Here is a 25,829-nt window from a genome sequence, read left to right on the forward strand (position 1 = left end):
TTGCTTTAGGTGTAAGGTCTGGATTTTTGTTTGAGATTTTTCTTGTTTCCTGAGGTAGGATTGTATTCCTATAAACTTCTTTCTTAAAAATGTTTTTGCTGCATCCCATAGGTTTTAGATTTTCGTGCTTTCATTTTCATTTGTCTCTACGTGTTTTTTGATTTCCTCTTTGATTTCTAAAGTGATCCATTGATTGTTTATTAGCATGTTGCTTAGCCTCCATGTGTTTGTGTTTTTTACAGTAGTTGGTTTCTAATCTCATAGCATTATGGTCGGAAAAGATCTCTGATATGATTTCTGTTTTCTTAAACTTTACCAAGGCTCACTTTGTGGCCCAACATATGATCTATCCTGGAGAATATTCCATGTGCACTTGAAAAGATTGTGTATGCTGCTGTTTTTGGATGGAATGCTCTATAAATATCATTTAAATCCATCTGGTCTAATGTGTTATTTAAGGCCTGTGTTTCCTTATTGACCTTCTATCTGGATGATCTGTCCATGGATGAAAGTGGGGTGTTAAAGTCCCCCACTATTATTGTGTTACTGTCAGTTTTTCCTTTTATGACTGTTAGTATTTGCCTTACATATTGAGGTGCTCCTATGTTGGGTGCATATATATTTACAATTGTTACATGTTCTTCTTTGATTGAATTATGTAGTGTCCTTCTTTGTCTCTTGTAACAGTCTTTATTTTAAAGTCTATTTTGTCTAATATGAGTATTGCTACTCTAGCTTTCTTTTGATTTCCATTTGCATGGAATAACTTTTTCCATCCCCTCACTTTCAGTTTGTATGTGTCCCTAGATCTGAAGTGGGTTACTTGTTGGCAGCACATATATGGGTCTTCTTTTTGTATCCATTCAGCCAGTCTATGTCTTTTAGTTGGAGCATATAATCCATTTATGTTTAAGGTAATTATCCATATATATGTTCTTATTGCCATTTTGCTAATTGTTTGGATTTATTTTTGTTGGTCTTTTTTCCTTCCCTTCCTCTTTTTTTCTCTTCTCTTGTGATATGATGACTAACTTTAGTGTTGTGTTTGGGTTCCTTTTTCTTTTTGGTGGGTGTATCTAAAGTAGATTTTCAGTTTGCAGTTACCATGAGGTTTTGATATTGCAGTCTATATATAAACAAGACTGTTTTAAGTTGCTGGTCTTCTAATTTCAAATGCATTTCCGGTATTCTATATTTGTACTCTCCTTTTCTCATGATTGCTGATTTTGATATCATATTTGTGTGTGGATGATTTCCTACCTTTACTGTATGTTTTCCTTTACTGGTGAGCTTTTCCATTTGTAATTTTCTTGTTTCTAGTCATGGCCTTTTCTTTTCTGCCTCGTCAATACACTCTCCCAGAATTTTGGTCTCCTCCTCAGCTTTTTCCCTTCTCAACCTCTGCTCCTTTAGATTTCACTTGCCAAAACAGTTCTGACCCTCCCTTCCTTCCTTGTTTCACAAAGTATAACCTTAGGTATCATAGCAGAGACTGTGCTACGTGTTTTACCAGTTTCTATTTCATTTCCATCTTCCTGATCAAAAAGGAAGACTAGATTTTCTAGTTTGGTGCTTGTGATTGGGTCGAGGCTGTGTGATGAAGTTTTGGCAAATGACATAGCAGGTTACCCCTGCTATCTGAAAGTAGAGGTTTCCTGTGAAAACTCTTGTAAGTTGAAATGGCATAAAGCTAAGAAACAATTACCTTAGGACACATGTTAATAACGGATGCACAAAATAAATTGAGATTAAGTGCAGATGCTCACAGACAGTTTAAAGCCATGGCAGCTTGATGCTGAGATGCTGAGTGTAGCTTCTGAGGAGGGAGCTTGGCAGTGCCATTCTCTGCTCTGAGTATGCACTGCCTCTATAATGGCTCACTGCAAAACAAACACTGAATGCTACTTTCACTTTTCACCTTTTCCTTAAAAGTGAAAATCCTCTTTGGATTTCTTCCAGTTAGAAAAAAATGGGTACTAATATAGGTCTTTTGTAAAAGCAAAGTGGCATGAAGCAATCTTTGAAAAAGCAGGGGATACCTGTATTTTCAGGATACAGAGTATTTAGAAGCTTGGTTCTAAAACGTCCTATATACATCTTCTCCTCCTGTTCTGTGGTGACACCAGAAAGCAAGTATTTATGAAAGCAACACCATAGAATGGAAGGCACCTTGTGTTACCATATGAGGATAGATTCCAAGGAAATCCACTACAGCCACACTAGATACAAAATGAACAATAAATCTATGTGGTCCTCATCACTGAAATTTCAGTTCATTTGCTACTGCAATACAAACTATCCTAATTGTGACTAATAAAAATGTGAAAATAAATCAAGAGATAAAAAGTGGTTGCAATGGTAATACCCATAAAAAAGAAGAAGCAACCTTTGTTTAGTTGAATTTAAATTATTTTAAATTTTACAAAATTTAAACTTTATAAAATTGGTGATGTGTTAAAATAATCAGTGTAAAAAAGTACAAAATTAAACATGTCATTAGTTTCAGGGGAAATAATATTTGAACGAGGTGGAAAGTTACTAAAGTTATCTTCCCTTATATAACTCAGGAAATATCTAACATTCTAAAGAATTTCAGTTTATTTTGAGATACTTTATATGTATAGACTTCACCCTGTACTGCAGTGTTCTGAATGATCTCACTCCCTCATAACCCCACCATCTACAGTATTTTCCCTTTGGTTTTCCATGTGTATCTTCTACACCCTGGCACTGCTTATCACCTGAAGCTCATTACAATTACTCTTTAGTGTTTCCTCCATTTAAGAATATTCTTGTATCCAAGTAACTATAACATTTTTCACTTTAAAATGATTTGTTTCTTTTTTAGCTCTTTCAATTCTAAATTGTGCTTCCATCATTATGCTGAAAATCCTCATTCTAGCATCATGTATGACCTACTCCCAGAAAAATATAAAACTTTAAGCAGTAACATCACAGTTTAGGCATTGGTATATACCTAGAAGTCATTTAGACCAACCTATCACACAACGACATCCCACAATACAAAGTCCACCTTCTTCTTTGGAAACCTTAACACTTTTTAAAAAAACCTATTCTATGATCGACAAGGTGGAATGTTTCTACTCAGTACTTCTACCAGATTATCCAAATTCTGTCTTTGTAAACAAAAGAAAATAACTCTACTCCCTGTTTTACAAAATACATTAAAAATGTTTTCTAAGTAGCTTTTCTTGATATTATTCCCCAAATATTCTTGAAAATATTCTCCGGACATTTCCTCCTACAAAGTAAACAAGCATACATTCAGAAATGCATGGGTTGTTTGATTCCATTAGTCACTCTACATATGAATTAATGTGCTATCCGTTATCATTAAAGTTTTTTAATGTCACCTCTAAATGATAGTGAGAGCAATGATGATTGTGATATGATAATTATGTAATGATAGATAATTTTCTTGAGCATTTCTAGGTTTTAGTTATTACACTATGGATTTTATGTATATTATCTCACTTTTTCACCAGAATGTTGTGTTACAGACTAAGTTGTGTTCCCCCCAAATTCATAGGTTGAAGTCTTAGCCACCAATGTGACTGTATTTCGATATAGGGCCATTAAAAAGATAATTAAGGTTAAATGGCTTAAAAACTCCATCCATGTGGCAACATAGGAAGTACAGGGAGGTAAATATATCAACAAGGTTTGTTATGAAAGTAGGAGAGAAGTACTAAAGTATTACAAACTTGAGAAAACATTTTGAGTAACAAGCAATGTAGAATATGTAGGCAAGAGGGGAATATGTAGGCAAGAGGGGAATAAACAGTGGACAGGGAAGACACACAAAGACAGCTTATGACACACAAATTTCTAGTTCTTAATATATATAACACTCCAGTTCACTGGTACCCTGCAATACAAAGAAGTCTCTGGGTTGATCTGTGTTGGTGTAAAACTTTATTAAAGTCCTCTGGTAAACAAGAGCCATCTATCCCATGCCGTTACACTTTAACAACACAAAGAATTAACGGAAACATTGAAACTAAATTTTACCTTTAAATATGATAAGATTCCTAGGCAAGGTTCACATTTCCAATAATCTTTATAAGTAGAATTACTGTTTAGAAATTTGTTTTCCCTAAAGAAAATTTCCTCAGTTGTATAATTGTTTAATATTTGAATTTGTTTTTTCATAAGGTACTCCTATATCCATATTAATTTATAATATTTCTTATTTTCATTCATCACTTATGCAATTATTTTTAAAAGATTTTGTGGATAGTATTAAGTTATAGTTTCCATGGCTTCCAAACATTAGTTGTCACCATTCTCCCATAGCTAATGCAGAAGAAAAAATCAACTAATTTGTTTTCAAAATACCAAGAAAATTTAAGCTCAGATAGCCTATTCTGTGTTCTAAATGAAGAGGAAAAAATGTTAAACAAAATAGGTCTTTGTTCTTGGATGTCATTTTAAAAGAACTTCATGCAGTTTTACAAAGAACCCACTATGAATAAGCAGCTATTAATGAAGTTACACATGGGCTCGGCTGGAGACACCGAAGTGTTATATGTGCATGGATCCAGCCAACCCAGTTAGAAATTATGTTCGATTTCTTTCAGACATCACAGCTGGATACAAAGTACTAATAAGGAAATCTATTATTTCAAGATGTGCACCAACAATCATAATTTTATTGTTTTACATTCTATCTGTAGTATAGGCAACCACTACAATGTTTGGTGAAGAAACATGAACTATAACAGAAAATGAAGGCACATGGCTAGTACAGTTTAAGAGGAAACATGGCTGGTTCTCATTTTGGATTTAGTTTTTTTTTCTATACACACTCTTTCAAGCTGTGCCACTACCAATTCAGTTCAGATCTATTGACCTGTAAATATAATTACATATTTGATCACTAAATTAACAAAGTAAATTAACTTTTAATGAGTGGTATTATTCATTATACCTTGAAAAATATAAAAATCTTTACTAAAATCCATGTGTCCTTCCACACTGACTTCTTGTTAAGTGGGCATTTTGACCCAGATAATCATATGGTTGCCAAGGAATGCTGAAATTGCTGTATGCTATGAATCATTGTCTAAAATAAAATGAAAAACATATTATATAATTAACTCCATATGGCTTTTCCTTTGACTCATTTGATATAGGCCAAATTCTCACACTTTTCTCAATTAAACATCTTGAAATAAATTCTATTTAACAAATTTTAAAAGTAACCTTGCAAATTTCATATAAGAATGTATAGAAATGTGTAGTTAACATTCTGTGAATAATTAAAACTCATTTGTTAGTTGATGGTTTATCTAGAAAATCAAAAATAGAGTTAATAATATTTCAAGTTCCAGAAAAAAAAAATAAGTGTTTATAATTTTTAGCATGTTTAATGAAACACGATGCAAATTGCCACAGAGCTTTAATGTTATCTTGTATTTTAAAGGTATGTCAGTTAACTTATTTTAAATTATCTGAAAATTAGATAACACTATTATTTTAAATACACCTGAGACTAGAAATGATATGTGTTTGGTTTAATTCTAGTTCTGCCACCAGATAAATAAATCTGTCTATTTGTAAAATACTGATATTGCTGATTTGTCAGCTATTATCATTTTAGAATATAATACACTATCGATAAGAAATCTTTATTATAGTCTATTAATTACTCAAGTCATATTTAGACTTTCTAAACAATTTTAGTTAACATATTTTGAGATGGGTTGGGAGATACTGATTGTATGAAGTTCCTTCCAGATATATTATTCTGTTATTATTTGATAAAAATACTTTTAAGTTATTTCTGACCTGGAGGTTAAATAAGCATAAAGTTTTAAATATATAATTTATTCTAGTGACTTCAAAACTTCTTAATCACAGTCTACAAGAATTACATTTTATATCATGAACCAATATATAAACATGCACTCACATGCACACATATACACACAATCATATATGTAAACTACACAGAAAAAAATGTCATGCCTGAAGTGTCCTCATATTCCTTCTAATTCTTTTCCTTTTTTTCAGCTTATTTAGATTTAATTGTTGTACAGCAGGGTATAAGTTTTAAGATGTACAGTATAATGGCTTATGTTTTCTTCTAATAGTTTTATGATTCCAGGATTTATATTTAAGTTTTTGATTCATTTCAAATTAGTTTTTATGAGTGGTATAAGGGTCTAGTTTCATTCTTTGAGATGTGAATATGAAGTTTTCTCAGCACCATTAATTGAAGAGACTGTCTTTCCTATAATGAGTATTCTTGGCTCTCTTGTCAAATATTCATTGACCATATATGCATGGTTTTATTTCTGGGCTCTTGATTCAGTTCCATTGGTCTGTGTGTCTGATTTTTGCCAGAACCATACAGTTTTGATTACTATAGTGTTATACTATAGCTTGATATCAGGAAGTGTGATGCTTCCTGCTTTGTTCTTCTTTCTCAGGATGCTTTGGCAGGTCCTGATCTTTCGTGTGCCCATATAAATTTTAGGATTGTTTTTCCTACTTCTGTAAAAAATGCTATCAGAATCTTAATAGGGGTTGCTTTGAATACATAAATGGCTTTAGATAGTATTGAGATTTTAACAATATTCTTCCAATCCATGAATAGTTTTCCATTTATTTGTGTCTCTTTGATTTCTTTCATCACTGTTTCGTAGTTTTTACTGTAAAGATCTTCCACCTCCTTGGTTAAATTTATTCCTAAGTATTTTATAGTTTTTGATGCTCTTGTTAATGGGGATTATTTTCTTTATTTATTTTTCAGATAATTTATTGTTAGTGTACAGAAAAGCTACTTTTCTTTTTTTAGGTTTAAAACCATATCCAAATTTATTTATTTATTTATTTTTCACACACACACACACACACACACACACACACACACACACACTGTATTTTATTTTTACAAGAGATAAATAAACTGACATCAAACATTGTAAATGGATGACCACAAAAAAAAGCAACAATGATTGCAATTACCAAACACGAAACACACTCATACTATGTCATAATATTGACATTCAGTCCAGTAATCCTCCACTGTAACAGCTCCTTTACTTTGCAGTGAAAATTGATTTGTATATTTTTTGCCTCTGAGTCCTTGTGGAATTTTTTTGTGTGTGTGTGGTACGCGGGCCTCTCACTGTTGTGGCCTCTCCCATTGCGGAGCACAGGCTCCAGACGCGCAGGCTCAGCGGCCATGGCTCACGGGCGCAGCCGCTCCACGGCATGTGGGATCTTCCTGGACCGGGGCACAAACCCGTGTCCCCTGCATCGACAGGAGGACTCTCAACCCCTGCGCCACCAGGAAAGCCCCGAATTTTGTTTTTTTATTATTCAAACAGAAAGTCACAAAAATTATAATCATCCTCATCAGTTCACTCAGTCCCATGTAATTAATTTTCTGTTTCATCTTGATCTTTGTTAGCACTTTTATGAATTCATCAGTTACCCATTAGAGTTCTGAAAATGCTTATTCATTCAGTTCAGCAGTATAGTCAGTTACCAGAAACCTGTACTTGTCAGAGTCTTTTCAGTGAATTCCTTGAAGATGAAACCCTTTTACAGGATCATTTTTGCAAAAGCATCAGAGTACACCCAGAACTGTCTGTAAATGACAAAAGACTTAAAAATGACCACGGTTAAAGATTTGATGAAAGTTCATAATAATGCAATTGACAAGTAAATTTAGTTATTTCTGAGATATACATTTTAAAGTAATAACTAGAATTATGACTTATAATATTATACCAGAACATATAAAATTTTTAGAAATTTCATGTAATGTCTGAAACATTTATATTAACTTATTTCCATACAAATAACCCAAAGAGGTTTAGTATTAGTTGTTTGTTTTGTTTGTTTTTCTTTGTACTGCAGGTTCTTATCAGTCATCAGTTTTATACACATCAGTGTATACATGTCAATCCCAATCGCCCAATTCAGTACACCACCATCCCCACCCCACTGCAGTTTTCCCCCCTTGGTGTCCATATGTTTGTTCTCTACATCTGTGTCTCAACTTCTGCCCTGCAAACCGGTTCATCTGTACCATTTTTCTAGGTTCCACATACATGAGTTAATATACGATATTTGTTTTTCTCCTTCTGACTTACTTCACTCCGTATGACAGTCTCTAGATCCATCCACGTCTCAACAAATGACTCAATTTCATTCCTTTTTATGGATGAGTAATATTCCATTGTATATATGTACCACATCTTCTTTATCCATTCATCTGTCGATGGGCATTTAGGTTGCTTCCATGACCTGGCTATTGTAAATAGTGCTGCAATGAACATTGGGGTGCATGTGTCTTTTTGAATTATGGTTTTCTCAGGATATATGCCCAGTAGTCAGATTGCTGGGTCATATGGTAATTCTATATTTAGTTTTTTAAGGAACCTCCATACTGTTCTCCATAGTGGCTGTATAAATTTACATTCCTACCAACAGTGCAAGGGGGTTCCCTTTTCTCCACACCCTCTCCAGCATTTGCTCTTTGTAGATTTTCTGATGATGCCCGTTCTAACTACTGTGAGGTGATACCTCATTGTAGTTTTGATTTGCATTTCTCTAAAAATTAGTGATGTTCAGCACCTTTTCATTTGCTTCTTGGCCATCTGTATGTCTTCTTTGGAGAAATGTCTATTTAGGTCTTCTGCCCATTTTTGGATTGGGTTGTTTTTTTCTTTAATACTGAGCTGCATGAACTGTTTATATATTTTGGAGATTAATCCTTTGTCCATTGATTCGTTTGCAAATATTTTCTCCCATTCTGAGGGCTGTATTTTCATCATCTTTATGGTTTCCTTTGCTGTGCAAAAGTTTTGAAGTTTCATTAGGTCCCATTTGTTTATTTTTGTTTTTATTTCCATTACTCTAGGAGGTGGATCAAAAAAGATCTTGCTGTGATTTATGTCAAAGAGTGTTCTTCCTATGTTTTACTCTGATTTTATAGTGTCCAGTCTTACATTTAGGTCTCCAATCCATTTTGACTTTATTTTTGTGTATGGTGTTAGGGAGTGTTCTAATTTCATTCCTTTAAATGTAGCTGTCCAGTTGTCCCAGCACCACTTATTGAAGAGACTGTCTTTGCTCCATTGTATATCCTTGCCTCCTTTGTCATAGATTAGTTGTCCATAGGTGTGTGGGTTAATCTCTGGGCTTTCTCTCTTGTTCCATTGATCTGTGTTTCTGTTTTCCTGGAGTACCATATTGTCTTGATTACTGTAGCTTTGTAGTATAGTCTGAAGTCAGGGAGTCGGATTCCTCCAGCTCCATTTTTTTCCCTCAAGACTGCTTTGGCTCTTTGGGCTCTTTTGTGTCTCCACACAAATTTTAAGATGATTTGCTCTAATTCCATAAAAAATGCCATTGGTAATTTGATAGGGATTGCATTGAATCTGTAGATTGCTTTGGGTAGTGTAGTCATTTTCACAATATTGATTCTTCCAATCCAAGAACATGGTATATCTCTCCATCTGTTGGTATCATCTTTAATTTTTTTCATCAGTGTCTTACAGTTTTCTGCATACAGCTCTTTTGTCTCCCTAGGTAGGTTTATTCCTAGGTAGTTTATTCTTTTTGTTGCAATGGTAAATGGGAGTGTTTCCATAATTTCTCTTTCAGATTTTTCATCATTAGTGTATAGGAATGCAAGAGATTTCTGTGCATTAATTTTGTATCGTGCCACTTTACCAAATTCATTGATTAGCTCTAATAGTTTTCTGGTGGCATCTTTAGGATTCTTTATGTATAGTATCATGTCATCTGCAAACAGTGACAGTTTTACTTCTTCTTTTCCAATTTGTTTTCCTTTTATTTCTTTTTCTTCTCTGATTGCCATGGCTACAACTTCCAAAACTATGTTGAATACTAGTGGTGAGAGTGGACATCCTCGTCTTGTTCCTGATCTTAGAGGAAATATTTTCAGTTTTTCACCATTGAGAATGATGTTTGCTGTGGGTTTGACATATACGGCCTTTATTAGGTTGAGGTAGGTTCCCTCCGTGCCCACTTTCTGGAGACTTTTTATCATAAATGGGTGTTGAATTTTGTTAAAAGCTTTTTCTGCGTCTGTTGAGATGATCCTATGGGTTTTATTCTTCAGTTTGTTAATATGGTGCATCACATTGATTGATTTGCATTTATTGAAGAATCCTTACATCCCTGGGATAAATCCCACTTGAGTGTGGTGTGTGATCCTTTTAATGTGTTGTTGGATTCTGTTTGCTAGTATTTTGTTGAGGATTTTTGCATCTATATTCCTCAGTGATAGTGTTCTGTAATTTTCTTTTTCTGTAGTATGTTTGTCTGTTTTTGATATCAGGGTAATGGTCGCCTCCTAGAATGAGTTTGAGAGTGGTCCTTCCTCTGCAATTTTTTGGAAGGGTTTGAGAAGCATGGATGTTAGCTCTTCTCTAAATGTTTGATAGAATTCACCTGTGAAGCCACCTGGTCCTGGACCTTAGTTTTCTGGAAGATTTTTAATCACAGTTTCAATTTCAGTGCTTGTGACTGGTCTGTTCATATTGTCTGTTTCTTCCTGTTTCAATCTTGGAAGGTTGTATCTTTGTAAGAATTTGTCCATTTCTTCCAGGTTGTCCATTTTAATGGCATAGAGTTGCTTGTAGTAGTCTCTTTGGATGCTTTGTATTTCTCCGGTGTCTGTTGTAACGTCTCCGTTTTCATTTCTAATTTTATTGACTTGAGTCCTCTTCCTCTTTTTCTTGATGAGTCTGGCTAATGGTTTATCAAGTTTGTTTATCTTCTCAAAGAACCAGCTCTTAGTTTTATTGATCTTTGCTATTGTTTTCTTTGTTTCTATTTCATTTATTTCTGCTCTGATCTTTACTTCTTTCTTTCTTTCTGCTAACTTTGTGTTTTGTTTGTTCTTCTTTCTCTAGTTCCTTTAGGTGTAAGTTTAGATTATTTACTTGAGATTTTTCTTGTTTCTTGAGCTAGGCTTGTATAGCTATAAACTTCCCTGTTAGAACTGCTTTTGCTGCATCCCATAGGTTATGTATTGTCATGTTTTCATTGTCTTTTGTCTCTAGGTGTTTTTTGATTTCCTCATTGATTTCTTCAGTGATCTCTTGGTTATTTAGTAACGTATTGTTTAGCCTCCATGTGTTTGTGTTTCTTACGTTGTTTTTTCCCTGTAATTCATTTCTAGTCTCAGAGCATTTTCATCAGAAAGGATGGTTGATATGATTTCTATTTTCTTAAATTTACTGAGGCTTGATTTGTGACCCAAGATGTGATCCATCCTGGAGAATGTTCCGTGCGCACTTGAGAAGAAAGTGTAATCTGTTTTTGGATGGAATGTCCTACAAATATCAGTTAAATCTATCTGGTCTGTTATGTCATTTAAAGCTTCTGTTTCCTTATTTATTTTCATTTTGGATGATCTGTCCATTGGTGTAAGTGAGGTGTTAAATTCCCCCACTATTATTGTGTTACTGTTGATTTCCTCTTTTATTGCTGTTAGCATTTGCCTTATGTATTGAGGTGCTCCTATGTTGGGTGCATATATATTTATAATTGTTATATCTTCTTCTTGGATTGATCCCTTGATCATTATGTAGTGTCCTTCCTTGTCTCTTGTAACATTCTTTATTTTAAAGCCTATTTTCTCTGATATGAGTATTGCTACTCCAGCTTTCTTTTGATTTCCATTTGCATGGAATATCTTTTCCCATCCCCTCAGTATCAGTCTGTATGTGTCCCTAGGTCTGACATGGGTCTCTTGTAGACAGCATATATATGGGTCTTGTTTTAGTATCCATTCAGCAAGCCTGTGTCTTTTGTTTGGAGCATTTAATCCATTCACGTTTAAGGTAATCATCGATATGTATGTTCCTATGACCATTTTTTTAATTGCTTTGGGTTTGTTTTTGTAGGCCCTTTTCTTCTCTTCTGTTTCCCACTTAGAGAAGTTCCTTTAGCATTTGTTGTAGAGCTTGTTTGGTGGTGCTGAATTCTCTTAGCTTTTGCTTGTCTGTAAAGCTTTTGATTTCTCCATGGAATCTGAATGAGATCCTTGCTGGGTAGCGTAATCTTGGTTGTAGGTTCTTCACTTTCATCACTTTAAGTATATCATGCCACTCCCTTCAGACTTGTAGAGTTTCTGCTGAGAAATCAGCTGTTAACCTTATGTGAGTTCCCTTGTTTGTTATTTTTCCCTTGCTGCTTTCAATAATTTTTCTTTGTCTTTAATTTGTGACAGTTTGATTACTATGTGTCTTGGTGTGTTTCTCCTTGGGTTTATCCTGTATGAGACTCGCTCCGCTTCATGGACTTGGGTGGCTATTTCCTTGTCCATGTTAGGGAAGTTTTTGACTATAATCTCTTTAAATATTTTCTCTGGTCCTTTCTCTCTCTCTTCTCCTTCTGGGACCCCTATAATGTGAACGTTGTTGTGTTTAATGTTATCCCAGAGATCGCTTAGGCTGTCTTCATTTCTTTTCATTGTTTTTTCTTTCGTCTCTTCCAGAGCAGTGAGTTCCACCATTCTATCTTCCAAGTCACTTATCCTTTTTTCTGCCTCAGTTTTTCTGCTATTGATTCCTTCTAGTGTAGTTTTCATTTCAGTTATTGTATTGTTCATCTCTGTTTGTTTGGTCTTTAATTCTTCTAGGTGTTTGTTAAACATTTCTTGCATCTTCTTGATCTTTGCCTGCATTCTTTTTCCGAGGTCCTGGATCATCTTCACTATCATTATTCTGAATTCTTTTTCTTGAAGGTTGCCTATCTCCATTTAGTTGTTTTTCTGGGGTTTTATCTTGTTCCTTCATCTGGTATATAGCCCTCTGCCTTTTCATCTTGTCTATCTTTCTGTGAATGTGGTTTTTGTTCCACAGGCTGCAGAATTGTAGTTCTTCTTGCTTCTGCTGTCTGCCCTCTGGTGGATGAGGCTATCTAAGGTGTTTGTGCAAGTTTCCTGATGGGAGGGACTGGTGGTGGGTAGAGCTGGCTGTTGCTCTGGTGGGCCAAGCTCAGTAAAACTTTAATCTGCTTGACTGCTGATGGGTGGGGCTGGGTTCCCTCCCTGTTCGTTGTTTTGGCCTGAGGCAACCTTACACTGGAGCCTAACAGTGCTCTTTTGTGGGGCTAATGGTGGACTCTGGGAGGGCTCACGCCAAGGACTACTTCCCAGAACTTCTGTTACCAGTGTCCTTGTCCTCACGGTGAGCCACAGCTGCCCCCCGCCTCTGCAGGAGACCCTCCAACACTAGCAGTTCGATCTGGTTCAGTCTCCCCTGAGGCCACTGCTCCTTCCCCTGGGTCCTGATGCGCCCACTACTTTGTGTGTGCCCTCCAAGCGTGGAGTCTCTGTTTCCCCCATCCTGTCAGAGTCCTGCAATCAAATCCTGCTAGCTTTCAAAGTCTGGTTCTCTAGGAATTCCTCCTCCCCTTGCCATAACCCCAGGTTGGGAAGCCTGATGTAGGGCTCAGAACCATGACTCCAGTTGGTTGACTTCTGTGGTATAAGTGTTCTCCAGTTTGTGAATCACCCACCCAGCAGTTACGGGATTTAATTTTATTGTGATTGCACCCCTCCTACCATCTCATTGTGGCTTCTCCTTTGTCTTTGGATGTGGCGTATCTTTTTTGGTGAGTTCCAGCATCTTCCTGTCGATTATTGTCCAGCAGCTAGTTGTGATTTTGGTGTTCTTGCAAGAGGGAGTGAGAGCATGTCCTTCTACTCTGCCATCTTGATTCCTCCTCCCATATCCAAATTTTAAAAAAGCTACTGGTTTTTGTAAGTTATTTTGTATCCTGTAACTTTATTGAGTTTAATTATATTTAGCAGTTTTATGGAGTCTTTAGGATTTTCTATATATAAAATCACATCATCTGCAAATAGAGACCATTTTACTTCTTCTTTTCTAATTTTGATGCCTTTTATTTCTTTTTCTTAGTAATTGCTTTGGCTAGGGCTTCTGTACTATGTTGAATTGGAGTGGTAAAAGTGGGGACCCTTGTCTTGCTCCTGATCTTAGAGGAAAAGCTTTCAATCTTTCACTATTGAGTATGATGTTAGCTGTGCATTTGTCATATATGGCCTTTATTACATTGTGGTACATTCCTTCCATATCTAAATTGTTAAGAGTTTTTATCATTAACATAATTCTTTTACTTTAAACATTTTCTGGATCGTCATTGTCTTGTTTTCTATATCATAGGCCAGCAGATACCTTTCAGGTTTATGTTTTTCAATCTAACTAACTTTAATTTTTCCTTATTACTTTACCTCCATTCATATGCAATATCTCCAATTGAGTCATCATAACTGACCTATAAAGAAACTAAGAGACTTCTGTTTTCCTGTCCAGAACATAATGAGCTTAGAAATCATCACCCCATCTTAACAACAAGTAAAAATCTGAAAAAAGAAACCTTAAGAAGTCAATACTTCTTAGATCCATCTGAGAAGTTAGGTCACAGGGTAAACCACTGGCCCCCAAATTAGAAAGAAAGATAGGTGAATACAGAGAATGACAACCTACCAGCAAAGAAACCCATAAGCATAAGCATCTGGGATAACCAGTGCCAAGGTAGGAAAATCTAAACTGTAACTGACAAATTGCTGGAGGCTCAATGTGGACAATTCCAAAAATTAAAAACTTCAGTGGCAGGGGGACTTCCCTGGTTGCTCAGTGGTTAAGAATCTGCCTGCCAATGCAGGGGACACAGGTACGAGCCCTGGTCCAGGAAGATCTCACCTGCCACGGAGCAACTGAGCCCATGTGCCACAACTACTGAGCCTGAACTCTAGAGCCCAGAAGCTACAACTACTGAGCCTGCATGCCACAGCTACTGAAGCCCACGCACCTAGAGCCCATGCTCTGCAACAAGAGAAGTCACCGCAACAAGAAGCCCACACACCGCAATGAAGAGTAACCCCTGCTCGACACAGCTAGAGCAAGTCCGCGCTCATCAGCGAAGACCCAACACAGCCAATAAATGAATGAATGAATTAATTTATTTATTTATTTTAAAAAAAACTTCAGGGGGAATGAGTTCTTGGGGGGTCTCCAAACTTTTGTGAGATTTACCTCTAGGATTTCTACCAGGTTGTCTTGGTGAAGATTGGAGAAAAATTCCTTGTGATTCCAGCAGTAGGTGAGGAAAAGTAACCATTTTGAAATGCACCCAGGCATGCTGTTCTTCTAACAAGACCTGCCTTGAGGAGGAACTATTTTGCCAGAACCTCACATATTGCAGTTTAATCAAAGCCTAACTGAACATGGAGGAAAAAAAAAACCCAATTCCAGTCTCCTCTAGCAATCCTGTCCCACCTAATGATGAGGGTGGAGGAGGAAGGAGCAAGTGAGGGAGCAGAGAGCCCTTGTGAAGTTCACAGCCCAGTGGCAGAGTCTCACTAAAAGACTAAGACTTAACCATAGCAATACATAGTGCTTCCCTTCCCCCCATACCTGAACACCATATTACTAAAGGGCTATTCACTGAGCTCCTTTACTGAGTACATCATTTCTGGCTTTTAACAAAAAATTACAAAGCACACTAAAAGGCAAAAATCAAAGTTTAAGGAGACAGTGCAAACATTAGAACCAAATTCAGATATGGCAGGTATTGTAAAATTATCAGACTAAGAATTTGAAACAACTATCATTAATGGGCTGAGGGCTCTAATGGAAAAAGTAGCCAGCATGCAAGAACAAATGGGTAACATAAGCAGACAGATGGAAATTCTAAGAATCAAATAGGAATGCTAGAGATTAAAAAGAAAAGAATATCACAAGGTTTTATCTAATATGGTAGTCTTAGAAATCATTAAAACAATGCTTTTGTAAACTAAGATAAAACAGTATTTCAAGAACTTGATAAACTACATTTGAAAACAAAGAACCACAAATATTAATTATTAATTAAATATATTTCAATGTGTCAAATTATCAGATGCTGAGAAATATTACCGAAACATGCTTGAAAATGAAGGAAACAGCAAAAATTTATAAAATATAGTTGAAATAGCTAATGCAATAGCAAATATTGAATAGTTTCAATGTAATTGTAAAGTGTGTCATAATTATTCACCTATATATCCTTTCAAGATTATCGGTCATATTTCCAAAATTAATAGTAATGTGTCAGACTATATCAGTTTTTCATATTCCTAATTTACAACTTAAGGAAAGATATGCTTTTGTAGATAAAATAAGAGAAGGAACAGAAGCATGAGGAAAGTGTGATTCAGTGCAAAAGACATGAAAATATTTGATCACATTTGTTTCAGTAAAAGATTTTACTTCATAGAACAAAATGCAAAGCATGAAATAAACTCATCTTTAAAACAATAGTGATGAAGTTTTTGCCCAGTGTCATTATAAGGATTCCTGGTTTAATCTAATTTAATCTTCACCATCACTATATGAGTGTTGGTTAATGGAGTGCCTACTCCAATTCTTTTGATTTTACAAATGAGTAAACAGAGTTTAGAGAGTTGATATCCTCTCTAAGGTCATAGATTAAGTAAGTGGAAGAGCTGGATACAAACTGAAGTCATCTGACTCCAGAGCCTGTACTACTAATAGGCTGTATTTATTAGTGCCTGAAATTACTGCAGTATACCTACATGATGGCTGAACGCCCTCAGCTTGTTAGTCTTCTCTGAAACTGTACAATTTAAGGAGGTTTTAGACACTTCTCCGGCACCTAAGCTGTGGATTATCTGGCCATTGTTGGACTAGTGTTATTCCCTAACTGTTCTATTTACCCTGTCACTCCTCTGATCCATCATCTACAATACCACAGGAATAACTTAACTGATTGTGTTACCCTTGCCTATAAATCTTCAGTGATTCCAATTGATCTTTAGAATAAACAATACAGAATCAACTTGTTCTAATGAAAATAATCATATGCTTTGCAAGATTACACTGCTACAGCTATTGCAGCTATATCTGGTCTTTGTGGAAATAATTGATTATTTCATAAACTTAAATTGGAGGAAGTCCATTTGAGTGGAATACAGATTGATACATGATTCTTCACTACAGAAACTTCCACATCAATTTTCATTTGCAAGTCACATTTCTTCTTTGTGTTCCCAATATATAACTCATGGATGGATGATGACTAAAGTGGTGAATGAATGAAAATATGGCATATTTTAAATTAAAAAATTGTATTAGTCACTATTCATATTATATGTGATATACCCATATGCATATTTATATCTTAATACTATGAGATGAAAATATAATCATTAACCAGCCTCTTCAAAAAATATAACACTGTACAGAGTCTTCTTAAAATATTACCATGGAAGGAGAAACAATTTAATTACAAAATAGCAATTACTTTTTATTGAAAAAATATAGATTGAAATTTAAATATATATAGAAGTTTCCCTTTGGAGAGATTTTCTTATGGAAACGCAAATCTTTCTGAATATTGGTTTGTTTAATGTTTAAAAATTTAGAATATTAGTTAAAAAGATTAAATGTAAGGGGGGGGGACTTTAAAATCTTAGAGTAAAAGATGTTGAACTTGAATCTCAAAGGAACGGTAGATGAGAAACCTTCAGTCACACTCAAGTGAGTGTTGCTTTAGTTACCAAAGCAGAGAACTGAAGCCAAAGAAGTAAGAATGAGGAACAATGTTAAAAGAGCAGAGAGATCTTGGACAACAGAAGCCAAAACGCTCCAGTCGTATGTACTCTGTCTGGCAGAAAGTCAAACTCCAGTTGTGTCAGAGAGCCATAAGAAGAGGGTGAGAGAAAAGTTAAACAGACATTGGATTCATTCATTCATAAATACATTTGAAAATAATTCTTTTAAAACATACAGGCCCCAGCTGAAGACTGTGCCTATCAAAGGACAGTGGTACAGTGTGTGTGTGTACTGTAGGACAGAGAAAAACAAGAACAGTGGTCTCAGTAATGAACTATATACTCCATCATCTTCCTGAAATAACAGAATATGTTGATACTTATGGAGAAAAACAGTGTTGAAGTGAACATTTACTTGTCATCATTTTCAGCTGACATACTGATTTGTCATACGTTGAAATGATGACAAACTAGGAGTATATTAATGCAAAATAATATGCCATATAATAATCACCAAGACATTAGGTTTACTCATATTCTCCTGAAGCAATGTTTTCTACAGCATTTAAAAAAATTGTTCCTGCTCAAGTTAATAAAATTTTGTTTAATACAATCCCACCTACTCTTTCATCATTCCTTAAATATGAACGTCTCATCGTCTACATTCTGATTTAGACATCAGCTTGATTCCCCTACAGTAACTGTGGCCAAAAAAAAAAAAAATCAGTTGCCTATTCAACATCTATTTCCCCTTTTCCTTCCTTATAGATGCTGATTTAGTTGGGGTGGGAAAAAATATGCCCTGTCCCAGGCGCTTAATTAATTGGTTTAAGCCAACTGTATTAATTTCATTCCTCCTTGAAATTCTAGGAGTAATCAAGTGGAAAATATTTGGACAAGGAGCATAAAGGACTTAGGAAAATTTTTAAATCTCTAACATAAATGGAGAAAAGAAAGGCAAGCATTTTCCTCCATCCACTTTTGTCAGGATGCAATGCTTGGAGTGCTACCAAGAATGGTGAAAATGTAGAAGACTAGCCTCCTGTTGATATGTTGAGTTTCTGAACTAATCCTCTAAAATGCTTGTCTCACACATCACTGTTAAGTGAAGTCTACATCATATGAGTTACTTTCTGGGTAGTCTCTTACTTGAAGCTGGAAGCATGATAATTGATATTACTTCAATATTCTTTAAAAACCAGATAAATGGAAAGAGAAAACTTTTTATCAACATTAAAATTTTTATAGATACATTATTTGAGATTTATAATTGTTCATTCACTATATCATTACCATACAGGCTAAAAATATTACATTTCACTCTGTTGCCCTATTATGCTATATTTTTACCCCATGGAAACAAATTTTATTCTGTTGTGTTGTAAGCATCATGAGATCAGAGAGTGGATGCTGTACTGCACTGACCAGATAATCCCTTACAGATTGAGACATTCATTCGCTCAGCTGCTGGGAAAGCTGCAGGCTATCAGTTCACAGCTAAGAATTTCCTTGGCCAGGAGAGCTGCCTCTTCCAAGAATATGCCGTCTTGAGGGCAGAACATCACTGAAGAATGATCCCAACTTCAGTGCTCCCCGTGGGATTGGCTGAATTCTCTGTTGTCTTTGTATCAAAGTTCAAATTTTGTCTTATTTCAATCTTGCCTCCCTCTCTCCCTCACAGGTGTTTCTAAGAGCACACTGGAATAATCCACCTATTTGCAGATTCCGATTTCTGGGAAATCTGACCTACAACATTTGGTGCCAGGAGTCATAGGAAGCAGATTCTAAACCGGCTTTTGGAAGCTGGATTTCCAGGCATTCAGCTCACTGGTAAGAGGAATACTGATAGCCTTTAGCATGTAGGCTTGGTGAAATTGTTGAAGCTGTCACTGGTGATAAACTGGGATTGTTATACCAATGTAAAGGAATGCACTGGCAGATAGACTATCTCAGGTGTTTGTGAAGTTTGGGGAAGAAAAGGTACTTATAAGAACTATGGAAATTGATGATTATTTTGTAGGGGTGTGTGTGTGTGTGTGTATAGACAATAAAAGGTGATAACTCATCAACTTAAGGTAAAATGTGAGGGTGACATAGTTCCCTTGGGAGCTTATTAAAGAAACTACTGTCTCCTGCAACCAAACAACAGAAAATTTAAGATCTTACCTAAAATTTTCTTATAAGGGTAGTATTGCTAATAGATTGAAATCAGGGTCCTGGTTAAGAATTAGACTCGGAAATTTGGAATAGGAGCATTAGGATTATCATAATCAAAATTTTTGAAACCCTAGGTCCCTCTGAACCCTCTGGGCTTACAGAAGTGACCCACTTCTCTCAGTTAAGTTAATATCCCCTCCTTCCATGAAGATGATTCAGAGGCCCCTGCCTTAACTGACAATGTGCTGCTCACCTTCAGGCTCTGTCCTCATCTTTCATCCCGGCCACTTGACCAATAACTAGAACTAAGTGGCAATATAATTAGGTCAGGAAAATGTCAGGTCTCCTAAGAGAGAAGTGATTATAACCCAGAAGAGCTGTAGTACATGTACCAGCTGAGTAGAGAAAACATGCTTGAGAAAGGACCCTGAGGGTGCTGGATCAGGAGGGTGGTATATAAAGTTGGATAAGTGACAATTTATCAATATGGGGGCACTCTACCACAATATAGAATTTAACACACTGATAAGGCCCCAGGACACAGTGCTAATACGAAGCTAGGATGGCTTTTGGAAGCAGCAGTGATTGATGACCTATGTAAAGCAGAAATGCCAGGACTGCCATGGTAGAGAATAGAAGAAGAGATCATGGGCTCAGAGAAGCTGACATGCCAGTATAGATGTACAGCATAAAGCTAGAAGATCCACAAACTAACATCAATGAGAGAATCCAGAGGACACTCCATTTATTACAGTGATAAGGAATGCTCTAGGGAGAATACTAGCTGTACTGATAATCTCAATAGAGGCTGTCCTCTGTAGGCTAGGGATGAACGTAGATGATGCTATTACAGAACTGAGTCCCCTAATAACAGAGGCCAAGTAGAGGCACAATAACTCAGCATAATTATCAGATGAGTGGCCGTGTCGGATGCCATCCAGGGTAGTCTGAGATACACAGCATAATGAAAATGATTTCTAGAACAGAACAACCCTAGGAACAAAATAGAAGGGCAACAAAGATGTTAATGTATAAGAAATCAAGGTTGAATATCAGGAGCTTAGAGCAGTTGATCCTCAAAAATTTGAAGACTCTAGCCAATCAGGCTTTGACTCTCTTGACTGAGAGACAAGATTCCCCAAAAACAAGGACCCTGCAAGACTGCAACAAATGTACAAGGTAATAATCTTACATTCCTTCCCCATTGGGACCTATGGTCATTTATTCATACAAAGTGTGCATGGATAAAAAGGGAGCAGTGAATACCATGACATTTGAAGGGCTATTGGGTACAGGGTCTGAGTTGAAATTGATACTCTGTGACCAGAATCGTCAGGAGAAGATAGGTTGCTATTATATTACCGGGCCAAGAAAGAATATGTTTGCCATGTTACTGATCCATAGGAGCTTCTATGGGTATTCTCCTGCTCAGATTTTATCATAAATTGACAAATATAGCAGGTACAGCATGAGAAATGCATAAGTGAGGGTGCAGAACTTTTAGGGATGAGGGTCTGGGTCACCCCACCAAGTAAGACACCTAAGACCATCAGAGTTTCTAAACAAAGATGAGGAGACTCTAGAGCTTCCCTGGTGGCGCAGTGGTTGAGAGTCCGCCTGCCGATGCAGGGGACACGCGTTCGTGCCCTGGTCTGGGAAGATGCCACATGCCGCGGAGAGGCTGGGCCCATGAGCCATGGCCGCTGAGCCTGCGCATCCGGAGCCTGTGCTCCGCAACGGGAGAGGCCACAACAGTGAGAGGCCCACGTACCGCAAAAATAATAATAATAATAAATAAATTAAAAAGATGAGGAGACTCTAGAATGAGTAGTAAAGTAGAGAAAAGATGAGTATCAGTTGTTGTCCTAAGACAAACTATGGTGGGTGGTTTATATTTTGTCCCATTAACCTTTCTCCTGTAATTTTGCCCAGGAATTGGAACTAATCAGAATTTCAGAGGATCACTTCAAAGATGGAATCAGTTGATTATGTGAAGCAAATGGGTCTTTGTAGTGCAAAGGGTGAATTATGGTAGATGCTATGGTGTTCCTTCCAGATAACCCTTAGGACTGAAGCATTCATTTTCCAAAAACTGCCCTCAACCAAAGCGAACTGCCTCACCTGAGGTTTTCTCCTCTTCCCAGGGTCAGTCTTCACCTGTGTCCGATAAACACAAAGGAATGAAATCTCAATCACTTTCCCTAAAATAAGGGCATCTCAGATTCAGAGCTTCCTGTATAGCATTACCACCGCCGTCATCCCAAGTCTCTCGTGCTTCACTTTATAATAGGAGTTGATGCTGAGAATACGCCCTAATAAACAACAGGCATGCAAATCTCCATCTCAGAGTCTGTTCCCCAGGAAAAACTACCTAAGACAGGGGTTATTAATTTTTACTTTCAGAATTCTTAAAATAATTTTGGACATACTGTCATATAATTATGCTGAGGAAACTCTAAATACTAAAGTTGAAATGCACAATTCCTTTCAAAGTTACCCATTCAAACCATATTTAAGGAAGTCCAAATAGTATTTTCTTTTTTTGTTTTCGGTACACGGGCCTCTCACTGTTGTGGCCTCTCCCGTTGCGGAGCACAGGCTCCGGATGCGCAGGCTTAGCGGCCATGGCTCACTGGCCCAGCCGCTCCGCGGCATGTGGGATCTTCCTGGACCATGGCACGAACCTGTGTCCCCTGCATCGGCAGGCGGACTCTCAACCACTGTGCCACCAGGGAAGCCCACAAATAGTATTTTCTTTGACACGGAATATAGCCAGCATCTCTAATAATTATCAGAGAACAAGCATTGGAGTATACATTACAGTTAAAATTAGATGCCAGACATCTTTGGTTATACTTAAAGATTGACTCCTTTGTGAAAGGAAGTATGATGTATAGCCAGGGACAAGTATACCTACCCAGAATGACTTGCCTTATGAAAAATAAGGTAGAAAAGGGAAAGAGGATGAGATGTTGCTAGATACACTAGACTAAGAAGAACAAAGAAAGGATATACTCACAGCTTGGACTAAATTTAGCAGACAGAGGGAGTTGTAAGTCCTGAATTTTGCTTCCCTTGCCTCTGCCAAGGAGCAGACCCCTTCAGCCTAGAAAAAGGAGGGTAGATGTATGATATGAACAGAAACTAAAGATGATTGAGGAAATAGTAAAAGAAACTCACGTGTTCTTCAGTGAATTCCATCTCCAACCACAGAAACAATCCTACCAGGTCACCACAAAGATTTGTAGTGAGACTATAAAGGCATTGGTAGTAATTTTTGAGTAATCATGGCTAGCTGGAAAGTGTGAAAGAAAAGATATGGGAGAATGATATTTCAGTTTTTGAAAGGGCAAAAATAATAGAAGAATTTACAGACCAGTGAACCTGGAACCAGACCAAATCTTCAAATGGATTATTTAAAGAAGAGCCTGTAAATATTTGGAAAGGGAAGTAGACTTGGTTAGGTATTAGAATGCTAGACTGACATCAATTCCTATGTTGATTCAGACATTAGAATGACAGATCAAGTGGACCCCATACACAGAGTAGTTCAGAATTTCAGCAAGACATTAGCAAAGTCTCATGGGAATTATACACACAAGATAAAATCCATGAGCTAGATGATGGTGAAGTTCGAAATTTCATGTAAAAAGAACACACTCAGGTCAATTGGGAAGAAAGTCTAGAGCACTATGGCTCAAGCTTCATCCACTGCAAAAACTTAGGACACACTTTTTATGTATTTACCACAATGATATACATGGCCCACATATCACCTTTAAGCATAGTAACAAATCGAGAAAAAGACAAAAAATTCAAAATCCAAAAGACTTCTCTACATTATCAGGATAATATTAACCCAACAAATGAGATTATACATAATTAGCCATATATTTAAATAGCAACATTCCATGATGAGAACACTAGCTTACTGTTGCTATTCATGTGAAAGAGATTGATGACTAGAAATATTAACTAAATCACTATGAAGAAGCGTCCCAAAAGGATAAGTCACAGGTCGGTCACATTGACAGTAGGATTATTATACAAATCAACACAAAGATAGTCCCAGCCATGGACTTGTGAAAGTGAATCTTGAATTCTGTGTATGGTCCTAATTGTCATTAGTTAAGAGAAAAAGAAAGAGCCCCAGCATTTATTATATACCAAGCACTATGTTAAAGTCACCAGAGCAGCTGATGTTATTTCATTTAATTTTTATAATAATTAACTGAGGTAGATAAAATTATTTGAGTTTTACAGTACAGCTGAACAAACCAAATCTCAAGTTGTTTAATAAATTTGGCCAAGCAAACAAAGCTGTAAGTAAAGGGAGTAAGATTTAACCAAAGTCTGTCAAACTCTGAAACTTTCTAAGTTAGAGTTCCTGATATGAAACTCTATGTCCTTAATAAAGAAACACAAACCTATGGAAGGTATAGCTTCTATAACCTATAATAACTGACCTCTTAGCACTTCTCTTACTTTCATTGTGATATCGTAAGAGTCATAATTCTCCTGCTTCGAGTCAGGATATTTTTTCTTCCCCTACACAGCTTTCTTCTCTCTCCTACACAGCTTCTCTCTGTCTCTCTCTCTCTCTGTCTCTCCACCCTCCCCATGTGTGAATAAATGCTAAAATATTATTTATAGGAAATAAAATTATGAGACAAATGCATATGTCCTCAACTGTTTTCATTTCATTCAGATTCGTATCTACAAGTTAATGAGTATAGTCATCACGATTCCTTAAGTAAGCTTATTCTATATATTTTCAATATCAAACAAATTGAAACATATTGATAAACTGCTATAGATTCCTTCATATTATTTAATTGCAGATATTTTTATCAAGTGATGTCTTGGGGATTCTTTCTGTAGCTTGTATGTTTACACACATATATACAAGTTATTTTACAGTTGTTTTTAAATTGCAATTTCTTCAGTTTTATCTGGATCACTATAGTATAAAATCCAAGTGAAAGTGATGAGTGAGAATTCTGCAAGCCCAAATGCCTAATCTCCAGGACAGACCTTTAGGTTGATAAAGACAATTGAGAACCATTTAAGTAGCTAGCCAGTAATGACTGAGGTAAACAGGTTGATTTTGAGTCTACTGGCTTTAAAAAGTATATAATATCTGTAACAGAAGACATTTATTTTTGACACGAGGTCTCTTGACTCATAAGACTACAGGCTTCAAGAAGGTTACTACATTTATATTTGACCTCAGTTTACAATACACTCCTGCGATCCTTGGAGGTTGTTCATTTAGGCCTTGAAATACAAAGGCTGCCACTCCTTCAATTCTGGCCTACTACCTAGCTTCAGGGTGCCTGGCCTACACTATTTCACCATGCTATTTACTGTCATGCCCTTTGCATTTAACTAGATATTCCCTCACTGAAGACCCTGAGGCATTTTAATAGCAGCATATGTTGCCTGGCTGACTCAAAAGTAATACTTTTCAAAATTTGTACTTTCAATTCTACTGCTTGGTAAGAATAGCTTACAAAATGTTCATGTATTTACACAATGTTTAGAAAAGGTTCTTTTACTTTGATGTGGTAGAGAACTAGTACATATTAAGCTAGTACTAAAATATTTAAATCTTATATTAATAAGCTTATACCAACCAGTGGACTTATGATGTTTTATAGCTTGTAAGTTCTAACAGAGGCAATGGCTTCACAAACCAGAAAATAACTCAGCTGTCAAAATCCTAATCCTCAAGGGATGCATATTTGAAATAGAAAGTTTGTGTTATTCACTGTAGAAAAGAATTATTAAATGCCTAAGTATAGCATGAAAATGGAATAATTTTCCAGACTTTAATCATGTACTGTGTTTTTGTTGCTGTGGCCTATGATGTTTTATTTATTAATGATTTATATTTATGAACTAAAGTAAGATAACTATAATGTGTTAAATATGAATTTAAGTATTTTTTCTTCAATTTGTGAGAAAATGAAGCCCAAGAAGCATCTCATATTGGTTTACTTTCAAAGAAAAAGACAAAAAAATACTATGAAAAATTGTAGTGTTTTTCTGTTGAAAATAGATTGTGATCATTTTT

At 36.2% G+C, this 25,829-nt stretch overlaps 1 long non-coding RNA gene across 1 annotated transcript in view; it reads left to right on the forward strand.

Moving 5' to 3' along the window:
* Nucleotides 1–25,829, forward strand: part of LOC307185944 — a 212,222-nt gene that overhangs the window by 176,582 nt on the left and 9,811 nt on the right. The window contains exon 3 of the long non-coding RNA XR_013828214.1: nt 19,278–19,426. This is a non-coding gene — a long non-coding RNA (uncharacterized lncRNA). The remainder of the gene's footprint in view (nt 1–19,277; nt 19,427–25,829) is intronic.

Source organism: Stenella coeruleoalba, assembly GCF_951394435.1.
Source record: "Stenella coeruleoalba genome assembly, chromosome: 4".
In the NCBI taxonomy this organism is placed as follows: domain Eukaryota; kingdom Metazoa; phylum Chordata; class Mammalia; order Artiodactyla; family Delphinidae; genus Stenella; species Stenella coeruleoalba.